Here is an 11,888-nt window from a genome sequence, read left to right as displayed (position 1 = left end):
GGGAAATGCCATATGTGGTTCAAACCCAACACCCTGAGAACACCATTCCTACAGTGAAGCATGGTGGTGGCAGCATAATGCTGTGGGGATGTTTTTCATCTGCAGGGACAGAAAAGCTGGTCAGGACTGAAAGAAAAATGGATGGCACTAAATACAGGGCAATTCTGGAGGAAAACCTGTTTGAGTCAGCCAGAGGTTTGAGACTGGGACGAAGGTTCACATTCCAGCAGGACAATGACCCTAAACATACTGCTAAAGCTACACTGAAGTGGTTTAAAGGGAAACATTTAAACATCTTGGAATGGCTTAATCAAAGCCCAGACCTCAATCCAATTGAGAATCTGTGACATAACTTGAAGATTGCTGTACACCAACACAACCCATCTAACTTGAAGGAGTTGGAGCAGTTTTGCCTTGAGGAATGGGCAAAAATCCCAGTGGCTAGATGTGCTAGAGACTTGTAGCTGTACAAGAGACTTGTAGCTGTAATTGCAGCAAAAGGTGGCTCTACAAAGTATTGACGGGAGGGGATCTCTATGCACACTCCAGATTTCTGAGGGGTTTTTTTTTCATCTTAATTATTGTTTGTGTCACAATAAAAAAAAAACTCCTTTCAAGTGGTAGGCATGTTGTGTAAATCAAATGGTGCTAACCGCCCAAAAATCCATTTTAATTCCAGATTATAATGTGACAAAACAGGACAAACACAAAGAGGGATGAATACTTTTGCAAGGCCCTGTAGCCTCGTATAGTAGGACACTTTGTCCCATGTTCCCTACTTAGGGAGCCTCCTCCTGAGCAGACCGTGATGTGCTGAATGCTTTGATGTCATATTACTTGTTTAAAGAAGCTCTATTGAATCTCTAAGCAAATCATTAATCATTTGATTCTTTTTAATTATCTAATTTAAGTGAACACATACACTAAATCAAGTTTTGATTCATTTGATTCATCATATGACTCAGACAGGCATTCAGAGACACTGTGTATCTGGTGATATCACTGTGTTATCGTCAGAAATGTGGAAAGGTTTAAACACTTGTTAACTATTGAATCATTCACAATGATGATTTACTTAAAGGAGTCATTCAATAATAATTCATTGATGAACAACACATCACTACTTAATGGTTTGCTAGTTAAATAGGGGTCTGTTTCCTACTCCAGTGCCAGCTCATCTGAGCAGGTAAGACACACGTCCTGCTCATCATCACCTGTCTCAGGTGAGCAGGAAGTAAACACATAAAGGTTCGTATCAGAGCTGTAGACTGGTGATGTTCATTCTACACACAGAGAGAATCTGCAGTGATGCCAATAAAAATGATTCTGTTTAAAACTGCAGGTTAGGTTTAGTTTTATCTCTCACTCATTCACACACCCACACATCAATTTCATCATCCCGCACTAACACACTACCAGTACAGTGAATTCTGATTATGTAAGCGAGTGCATGCACACACGCACACAGAGAGAGAGAGAGAGAGAGAGAGCGCGCTCTCAACACTCATTCATATATGTGCTCCTGTATTCAGAGGTCAGGTCAGCTCTCACACACACTGATGCTGATGGTGGAAACATGAGTAGACCCTGTGCTAACTGTCCATTAGAGGATGAACACACACAAACACAGGTGATGGTTTGGAGTTTCACTGTTTATTGAATATTTCCTTGTTTGCTTTCCATTGTTTCCACGGTTCCTTACGAAAATCTACCATGGTTTACTATGGTTTTACCATGGTTTTATGTAGTAACCATGGTTATACTATGGTTTTTATGTAGTAACCATGATTCTACCATGGTATCTCATGGTTATTCTAAGTACTATGAACCAACCAGGGGTGTGTTTAGCCTATTTTTGGGGGTGCTCAAGCACCCCCAAAAACAAGCTCAGCACCCCCTAGCTCAGCACCCTCAAAAACACTGCTTTTGGATGTAATTTTCAGAAATAAGTGCCCTTGTGCACTGCGCAATGAATGTGTGCGCGGGCATGTGTGTGTTCTTGAATTCACCTGTTACGTGATAGTTCTATGACCAGTAAAATACCTCTCCTCCTTGCGTCCCCTCTGATTGGGTTGCCTGTCCGCGCAAGTGCTTGCTACGACATGGTGTTTTTTTTAACTGGATTCCACGCCGATGAGGAACTCGAAGTAGCACCTAAGTATTACTGGCATAGCGAGATGTGAAGGTACGGACTGGAGTTACAAATGCAGTAGTAGGTCTTGTTTAGTTAAAAATATAACGTAAATATTTGTGTCAGTGGTTGTAAATGTGTAGATATCATAGTTTATTGGGTCAGCTTCTGTTAAAACATTGCATAAGTCTAGTCTTGTCTAGTCTAGTCTTCTTGTCTAGTTAAGTCTAGTCTAAATGCGGAATAAATGTGGAAACACTGTCGTTCAAGACAGGTGCCTCTGTCAGCTCTGGGGGCTAAGCACCCCCAAAGATCAGATGCTAGAATCGCCCCTGGAACCAACCATAGTATTACTATGGTTCATCCATGGTAGTAACCATGGTTCTACTATGGTATTTCATGGTGATTCTAAGTACTACGAACCAACCATAGCATTACTGTGGTTTATCCATAGTACTGCAGTAGCTGTGGTAGCATCATAGTTGTATGTGTAATAGGTCATAGTAACTATGAAATTAGTTTAAAAAGGGATAGTATGGTTTTTAAAAGGATGCACTAACTGTAGTATTACCATGCTTTCGTCCAACAGTCAATGCTGTAGAGAAGGATCTCGATTAACAGCCCAGATACATTAACATTTACCATAGTGAAACCATGGTTAAATCATGGTTAAACCATAGTCATGAACCATGGTTTTCATGGTTACCCAAAAAACCATGAAAACCATGAATAACTATAAACCATGGTAAAACCATGGTTAGTTTTCAGAGTAAAACCATGGTTAATTTTCGTAAGGGGTAACAGCTCTATTTTGTTTGTAAAAAGTGGATCACTTCAGCTACGGTACATGTACTGAAAATCAGAGCGAGTGTGTTCATGATAAGGCTTTACATCAGCATATTTTACATAACACACAGTAAAGAGCCTTGGATCTGAGCTTAGGGGTGTGAGAGGCAAACGAAATGCTGTGTTCCTGTTCAATACCATACACACACATTGTGTGAATATGAAGGTCAGGGAAAGAGGAATTTTTCACCTAAAAAGCTCTACAAAGGCCTTGTGAACAAACAAATCCCCTCATGGCAAAAAGTACATGCATGAATTTACAGTAAATCCCATTTCTTAAAAGATGCGTCTCACTCTAAAGAGACACTTCATTTTTGTTGGAATTTGAAGACTTTTATCTTTAATGTTGAATAATCACAGAAAAAGGGTTAAATAAATAGGATCAGAGTGGAAGTGAGATGGGCAGGTGAGGAGATTAGAACGTCACTGAGCCTTCATCATCTGTACAAACTCTGTAAAACAGAAGCAGAAAATGAGGTCAAAGGTCAAACAATGAAACCTGGTGTAGAGATCGAGTTTCTGAGGCCTGACTGGAGTGATGTGTATGCGTGTGTCAGTCACCTTGGTAGTTGACCTGTCCATCTCCATCCTTATCTGCCTCTCTGATCATTTCATCCACTTCCTTGTCTGTAACTTTCTCACCAAGGTTTGTCATGACGACACGCAGCTCAGCCCCACTGATGAAGCCGTTCCTGTCCTGACACAAAACCACAGACAGAACCACTACCAGTCCACATTACGATGAGGGTGGCAGTAACATTGACCAATCACTAAACAAGAAACGAACCATGAGTTCTGTGTAGGAGAGAACTTTCAGCACCGTTCCTGTAAAACCCTGTCTCACCTTAGCTCTGTTATTTTCTCTTACACACACACACCAGGCCACTATAACGAGTACTGGAACCAGAACTAAGACAAAATTAAACAAAAACTAGAACTGGAACTAGATTTACAGCAAGAGACAACTAGAACTTTTTAGGACTTTTTAGAACTGAGTGTGTGTTCCTCAGTCTCTGATTGGTTCCTAATCAGTCTCTCTCTCTCACACATACACACACAGACCTTGTCAAACACTTTGAAAGCTTCATGGATCTCATCATCACTGCTTGTATCCTTCATCTTTCTCACCATCATTGTGAGAAACTCAGGGAAATCAATAGTCCCATTACCTGACAGAGAGAGAGAGAGAGAGAGAGAGAGTGTAGTTTCATCCTCACCATCAGCATTCAACTCTAATGGTGTGCAGTGTTTACAGTGTAGGATATAGTGTGTAGTGTTTAGGGTTTAGGATGTAGTGTGTCCCTCGCTGTCAGCATCCACCTCTATGATGATGTGTAGTGTTTAGTGTGTAGTGTGTCCCCCACCATCAGCATCCACCTCTTTGATGATGTCGTATAGTTCGATGTCGGAGGGATTTTGTCCCAGAGAGCGCATCACTGAGCCCAACTCTGCAGTGCTGATAGAACCGTCTCCATTCTTATCAAACAACATAAACGCCTCCCTAAACTCTAACACATACACACACATATGTATATACACATACATAACACACTATAACAGTGATTTACATTAATAATATTTTTAATGAACATAACACACACACACACTATGTTTACCAGTGATCTTTTCCTCAGGGAGTTGGTCAGCCTGATCGAGAGAGAGTCAGAAAAACATCTAATCATGTGGTGAGATGGTTATTACTCATGGATTCAGTATAGCGCTAATAAATCTCATCTCATCTCATTATCTCTAGCCGCTTTATCCTGTTCTACAGGGTCGCAGGCAAGCTAGAGCCTATCCCAGCTGACTACGGGCGAAAGGTGGGGTACACCCTGGACAGGTCGCCAGGTCATCACAGGGCTGACACATAGACACAGACGTTCTAATAAATATAAACATTTAATCTAAGGAGTCTAACAATAAATACATAAAAATATAAAACTGTAACAAAAATTAAAGTGTCATGTCTTTTGCGATGTGTGAGAGCTGTGACAATTGATTAATCTTTCAGTAAGTGCTTTCTCCTGGTCAGGGTCAATATCTCATTAATTAATTCAATTTAATATGTTTTTAAAACGGGGCGGCACGGTGGTGTAGTGGTTAGCGCTGTCGCCTCACAGCAAGAAGGTCCTGGGTTCGAGCCCCGGGGCCAGCGAGGGCCTTTCTGTGTGGAGTTTGCATGTTCTCCCCGTGTCCGCGTGGGTTTCCTCCGGGTGCTCCGGTTTCCCCCACAGTCCAAAGACATGCAGGTTAGGTTAACTGGTGACTCTAAATTGACCGTAGGTGTGAATGTGAGTGTGAATGGTTGTCTGTGTCTATGTGTCAGCCCTGTGATGACCTGGCGACTTGTCCAGGGTGTACCCCGCCTTTCGCCCGTAGTCAGCTGGGATAGGCTCCAGCTTGCCTGCGACCCTGTAGAAGGATAAAGCGGCTAGAGATAATGAGATGAGATGAGATGAGATGTTTTTAAAACCAATAATTTGTGTACCAAATCTCTTTGACCTTTAAATCTCATTTCTTTAAACTTGCACAACAATCAACCCTCTGTTCAAAATAATCTACTCGTCTCTTAGCACATGCTGTGGACCTAAAGTCATTAAACTAGCAGTGATTAAAAAACAGATTAAGAGCCTGAACTTGACCCTTGACTCTTGCCAGCTGCCTAATTTTTGGCTAATATTGAACCTCCACTTTTAAGATTGTAGAAAAGTGCTAGTTAAAGTAGTAAATGACAGAACACTGGCCTAAAATCAGTGCTGTCTTTCTCTTCCTGTCTGTCTCTTTTGTCTCTGTGTTTAATCTCATAATTTGTTCTACATCTGCTGCTCTTTCCCCGTATAAGCTACATCTGAGTATGATTATTCACAAACTGACAGACAAACATAGAGATAGACAGAGAGACAGATAGAGGTAGATACATTGAGACAAATAGATTAGGTACAGACAGACAGATGCTTTTTCTGTCTACATTCATGTCTGTCTTTCTCTCTGACTCAGTGTCTCATTCAATTCTCTCTCTCTATCTTCCTTTCTCTCTCTTTCTGTCTACCTCTCTCTCTTTCTCTCTTCCTGTTTTTCTCTTCATCCAAACCTGTATATCATGGAGTTGGATGTCAGTCAGATCTGCCACCAGTCTCTTGGCCTTTGGTTCATTGGCCCACACTTCCAATCTTTTCATTTCTGCTCTCTTCATGCCTTCACCTCCACCTGTCTCCATCTTCCCTGCTGTCTTCTTGTCCACCCCTCCACCCTTCCTACCCACCATCTTCCTGTTGTCCTCCAGCAGTCTGTGTCTCAGGTTGTCCAGGCAGTGTGCATTGAGGGCAGTGTGTCGGCGGAGGACTGAGACATCAGCGTGAACCCTCTGCAAGCTGACCTTTAGGTCATGGAGCTCCTTCATCAAGCGTGCATAGCTCATTTCCAGCATCCTCTTCATCAGAGCGATGATTCTGCGCTCCTGCTGCTCCATCAGCTCTGCATAAAAACACTGCTGCTGTTCCAACAGCTCCAACACCATCGACATGGACACAGAGTCCTGACCGGCCGCCACACACACACGTTGTGGCACCATCACACTGCCTCTGCAGCTCCCACCATGTGTGTGTGTGTGTGTGTGTGTGTGTGTATATGCATGCGCACATGCACATCTCTGTGGCAGATCTGCTTCATGCTTTTCAGCATGTCATTGTTAGCACTGTGCTAATGTTACACACAGAGATCATTTCACTGATTAAATGGGTCACAGGGAGTGAGGGCCCTTACAGACTACTTATATAGAATATGATATAAGTGCATCTCATCTCATCTCATCTCATCTCATCTCATCTCATTATCTCTAGCCGCTTTATTCTGTTCTACAGGGTCGCAGGCAAGCTGGAGCCTATCCCAGCTGACTATGGGCGAAAGGCAGGGTACACCCTGGACAAGTCACCAGGTCATCACAGGGCTGACACATAGACACAGACAACCATTCACACTCACATTCACACCTACGGTCAATTTAGAGTCACCAGTTAACCTAACCTGCATGTCTTTGGACTGTGGGGGAAACCGGAGCACCCGGAGGAAACCCACGCGGACACGGGGAGAACATGCAAACTCCGCACAGAAAGGCCCTCGCCGGCCACGGGGCTCGAACCCGGACCTTCTTGCTGTGAGGCGACAGCGCTAACCACTACACCACCGTGCCGCCCCGATATAAGTGCATACTACTTATATATTCTATATCATGATTGCATTATTAAAAATAAAGGTTTCAGAAAAGGTTCTTTAGTGTGACACCATATAAGAAGATTGCATGGCATTGGATTCGCTGTGAGAAACTCTCTCCTGTCATCAGTGGAATTGCCATCCAAAGGCACAGCCCAAATCCTCTTGCTCCATTTCTTAACCTCCTCTGGCACAGTGAACATCCTGAGCATCTATGCTCCTACACTCTGCTCATCAGCTGAGGTAAAGGATGTGTTTTATGAGGAGCTTGATTCCACCATCAGAGGGATTCCTCCCACAGAAGACCTGTACCTGCTTGGGGACTTCAATGCTTGAGTGGGAGCTGATCATGTCTCCTGGCCCCATAACATTGGCCACTTTGGTGTCAGCAAGCTCAGTGAGAACAGACAGAGGCTTCTAGAGCTATGCTCCTACCATGACCTCTGTTTAACCAACATGTTCTTCTCCACCAAGCTGAACCACAGAGTATCCTGGCAGCACCCCAGATCCTGTCATTGACACCAGCTGGATCTCATTATCGCTTGAAGGCCCTTGCTGAACTGTGTCCTTGTTACTCACAGCTATCACAGCACTGACTGTGACATCGACCACTCCCTGGTCAGCAGCAAGATGTGTCTTCAGCCCAAACAAATCCATTGCTACAAGCAGAAAGGATCCCTACATATCAACGCAGCCAAGACAGCAATCTCAGACCTGTGTGAATGCTTCGCGGACTCGAAGAAGCCTTGAAGGACTACCCCACACGCAATGCCGAAGAGAGATGGAACCACATCCATGATGCTATCTACAACTCCACCTTGGACACCTTCCACAAGAGAGAGAGGCAGAACCCAGACTGGTTTGAAGCAGGAATTGCTGAACTTGAGCCAGTAATTGCAGCCAAGCATGCAGCACTGCTCAAATACAAGAGAGAGCCCTCAGAGAAGACACTCACTGCGCTCAGGAAGGCCAGGAACGATGCCCAACGGATTGCTAGACAGTGTGCCAACAAGTACTGGCTGAACCTCTGCCAACGCATCCAACTTTCTGTTGACTGTGGCAACATCCATGCCATGTATGATGGCACAAAGAACGCCTTCGGTCCAAGTGCCACCAAGCTTGCACCCCTGAAGTCAGCTTCTGGCAACATCATAACAGACTGAAGAAAGCAGATGGAGAGATGGGCAGAGCATTATCAGGAGCTGTACTCCAGGGAGAACATTGTCATTGAGCATATCGATCCCCTGTCTGTCATAGAGGAGCTCGATGTTCCACCTTCTGTGAAGGAACTCAGCAAGGCCATCGACTCCCTAGCCTGTGGCAAAGCTCCAGGAAAGGATGGCATTCCCCCTGAGGTTATAAAGGTTGGCAAGAAGTCCATTCTCCTGCACCATTTGCATGAGCCTCTGCTACAGTGCTGGGAGGAAGTGTCATGCTCTGCCCCGGACATCCACTCTGGAGATTAAGGATCTCTCACGCCAGCACCGATCCGGATTCGGGATGGGAATTCCATCCCACCTGAACTCACTTCTTGGTTTTCACCGCTGCTTATTTAAAGGCCGTTCTCAGACTCTGACTTTGCCAGAACGTCTCGTTTGTTTTCTCTAGCAGTTTCTGTGCCATTCATGCTTTTCACGGCTTTTCCCTCTAGCTATTTTTCTAGTTCATGTTTTTTGCACCAAGGGTTTTTTCTTGTTCATTATTTTTTGCTTTAGTGTTTTTGTCCTTACCTGTCTCGTGTTTTTGTCAGGTTTTTGTCTCGTTACCCGGACTATTTTTGCCATTTGTATTTTTGTCCTGTTTTGCTACCTTTTTGCCACGCCCTTTTTTTCCCTGGATTAAATCACCTTATTTATTGGATTACTGTCTGTTGTGTGTTTTTCTACTTCTGGATCCAAACTTCACCTCCACCACCCATAACAGTACGTTCTGGCCAACATGGATCCAGCGGAACTCGCCCATCTGAGAATGGCCATCCAGCAACAAGGGATTCTCCTGGGGACTCACCAACAAGACCTACAGCAAATTACCCAGACCCTTGCCACCCTGTCTGACTCACTCAACCTCCTCACCATGCAGATTCAGCACTTTCAAGCCATGCCTACCCCTGCCCAGCTGCCCCCTACTTCAGCTCCTGCCACCGCCTTTCTCCGCGAACCAGTGTTATTTTTGGCAGACATTTTTGATTTAGTTTTAGTCTTAGTCTTTTGGACGAAATGCTTATTAGTTTTGGTCACATTTTAGTCAATTCTATCCTTGATAGTTTTGGTCTAGTTTTAGTCGACGAAAACTAAAAGGGTTTTAGTCCAGTTTTAGTCATTCATTTTAGTCGAAAAAATAATTACTTTAAAACATTAAATTAGGCCAATACAGAGATAGGAAATTGTAATCGAGGTTGACAGGTTGTGCATAACATACTCTCTACATAAACGCTGTCTAGTGCGCATACTCTCTACATAAACACTGTCTAGTGCGCATGCTCTCTACATAAACGCTGTCTAGTGCGCATGCTCTCGACATAAACGCTGTCTAGTGCGCATGCTCTCGACATAAACGCTGTCTAGTGCGCATGCTCTCGACATAAACACTATCTAGTGCGCATGCTCTCGACATAAACGCTGTCTAGTGCGCATGCTTTCTACATAAACGCTCTCTAGTGCGCATGCTCTCTACATAAACGCTGTCTACTGCGTATACTCTCTACATAAATGCTGTCTAGTGTGTATACTCCATTGTTCACAGACTTGTGTTTCTGCCTCCGTTTAACATGTCGCAATGCACTGATAGAGCACAAACATGTCATGATGAACACACAACTAGAAGATGACCACGCTGTCCATTAATGTAAATATGATGGCTAAACATGCTGCTAATGTTAGAGTAGCCAGGTGTGCTGCTGCTCATTTAGACAAATTAAGGCACAGCAACAGGTCTGAAAAGCTACATTTCCCCCCATATGTTTCACAGTAACTCAGGGCCCGTTTACACGAGGACGCTGTCGGGTAAAAACGACTAAATATTTTATTGGAAGTGCCTTTCGTCTACATGGGGACGGCGTTTCCGAGGCTGAAAAATGGAAAAAATTGAAAACGCCTTCCAGAGTGGATAAGTTAAAAACAGCCCCCGTTGCATATCCGTCTAAACTATCCAATACGCTAAACTCTGCTCGGATCTGCTCACGTCGGGTACGCGTTTACGTCATACATATGTCATATACTGTACATGCCAGCCTGAGAAGTAAGAAAGTAAGTAAAAAAGTAAGAGCATGTCTGATTACATCGATCGAACGGACCTTCAAGCTGCTCTGGCAGCTTTAATAAACGTCCAGGAGTCCTTCGAACATCTATACCGAATCTGCACATATACTGTTAATGAACAGAGGTGGGTATAGTATGCTCTTACTTTTTTTCTTACTTACCATAGCCAGAGTAGTCAAAGTTTTCGCGGCACAGATGTGCAGATCAGACAAGACGGAAGATGTTGCGCATGCGTACAGACATAGTGGAGGTCTTTCACAGCACCACCTAGCCGCCTGGCATGCACATCCAATTGAATTCCACACATTTATGCGTCACCGTATAGACGCAGATTTCCTCCTTGAAAACGGTCGTGTAGACACGGAAAAAAGTGAGAACGAAAACGGACTTTTGCGTTTTTGTTTCAGACCGTCCCCGTGTAAAGTGGGCCTCAAATATGGGTCAATATATGACAAAGCATTCAGTGGCTGTCCCACCAATAATCCCTGCAGGACAAGTTTTACTCATGACATGTAAATTGAATTTAAGTTAGCTTAACCAAGCCAACTTTAGCATGAAGCTTGTGGTCCCATTAATTTTCGCCAGGTCACGGTGTTTTGGAAAACTTCATAGGAAATTCATCACAGACCGATTGTTGAGTGGCATTAACCAAAGCTAGCAAACGTATGCATGATCTGTTAAGGACTTCTTGTAATGTTAACTTACCGTCACAGAAATAGCAGCATGGTGAGCCTTTAGATGCCTCTTGAGGTTGGTCGTATTCTTGCCACGTAGTTTATAGCCACAGCGTGTACCTCTGTCTCCCACTACAAGGCATTCCGTTTTATTTTCTGCTGGATTATGTGCAGGGTCGGACTGGGAACAAATTTCGGCCCTGGCATTTTTCCTCTGGACCAGCCCACTATTGGCCCGACGAAACCACCCCCAAACACGCACTCACACATCCACCCACCCGTCCACACCAAACCCCCAATGAACAAATACCAGACACCTAAACACCATGAAAACACACTTTCACTGTCATTTCAATTTCACCTTGAACATATTACAAAACAGAACCACAAGCACACAAGCTTTTATGTCTCCAAAATGTGTGTGTGTGTGTGTGTGTGTGGGATTAAAATTAACGTCGTCCCGTCGACGTGATAAATTCTCATCGGGAGAATTTATGTGTGTGTGTGTGTTTACTTTACCTTACCTTACAGGAGACAGTCTCGGGGATGGCCATGCACATGTTAGGTGATGAGAAGGCGTCTCATTAGGCTACTCTTTTCTGCCACCATGTCAACAATTGTGTCTGTGTCCAAGGACATCAAAATGTCTTTTTCACTTGACATGAGCATGAATGCCTCCAGGTGCTCCTGGGCTGTAGTGCTCCATAACTGGTTTTTAATGAATTTCAGTGTGGAGAAGCTGCGTTCACACGCCACTTGGGTAACAGACAG

The sequence above is a fragment of the Neoarius graeffei genome, chromosome 11, assembly GCF_027579695.1.
Source record: "Neoarius graeffei isolate fNeoGra1 chromosome 11, fNeoGra1.pri, whole genome shotgun sequence".
In the NCBI taxonomy this organism is placed as follows: domain Eukaryota; kingdom Metazoa; phylum Chordata; class Actinopteri; order Siluriformes; family Ariidae; genus Neoarius; species Neoarius graeffei.
This window is presented reverse-complemented; position numbering follows the sequence as displayed.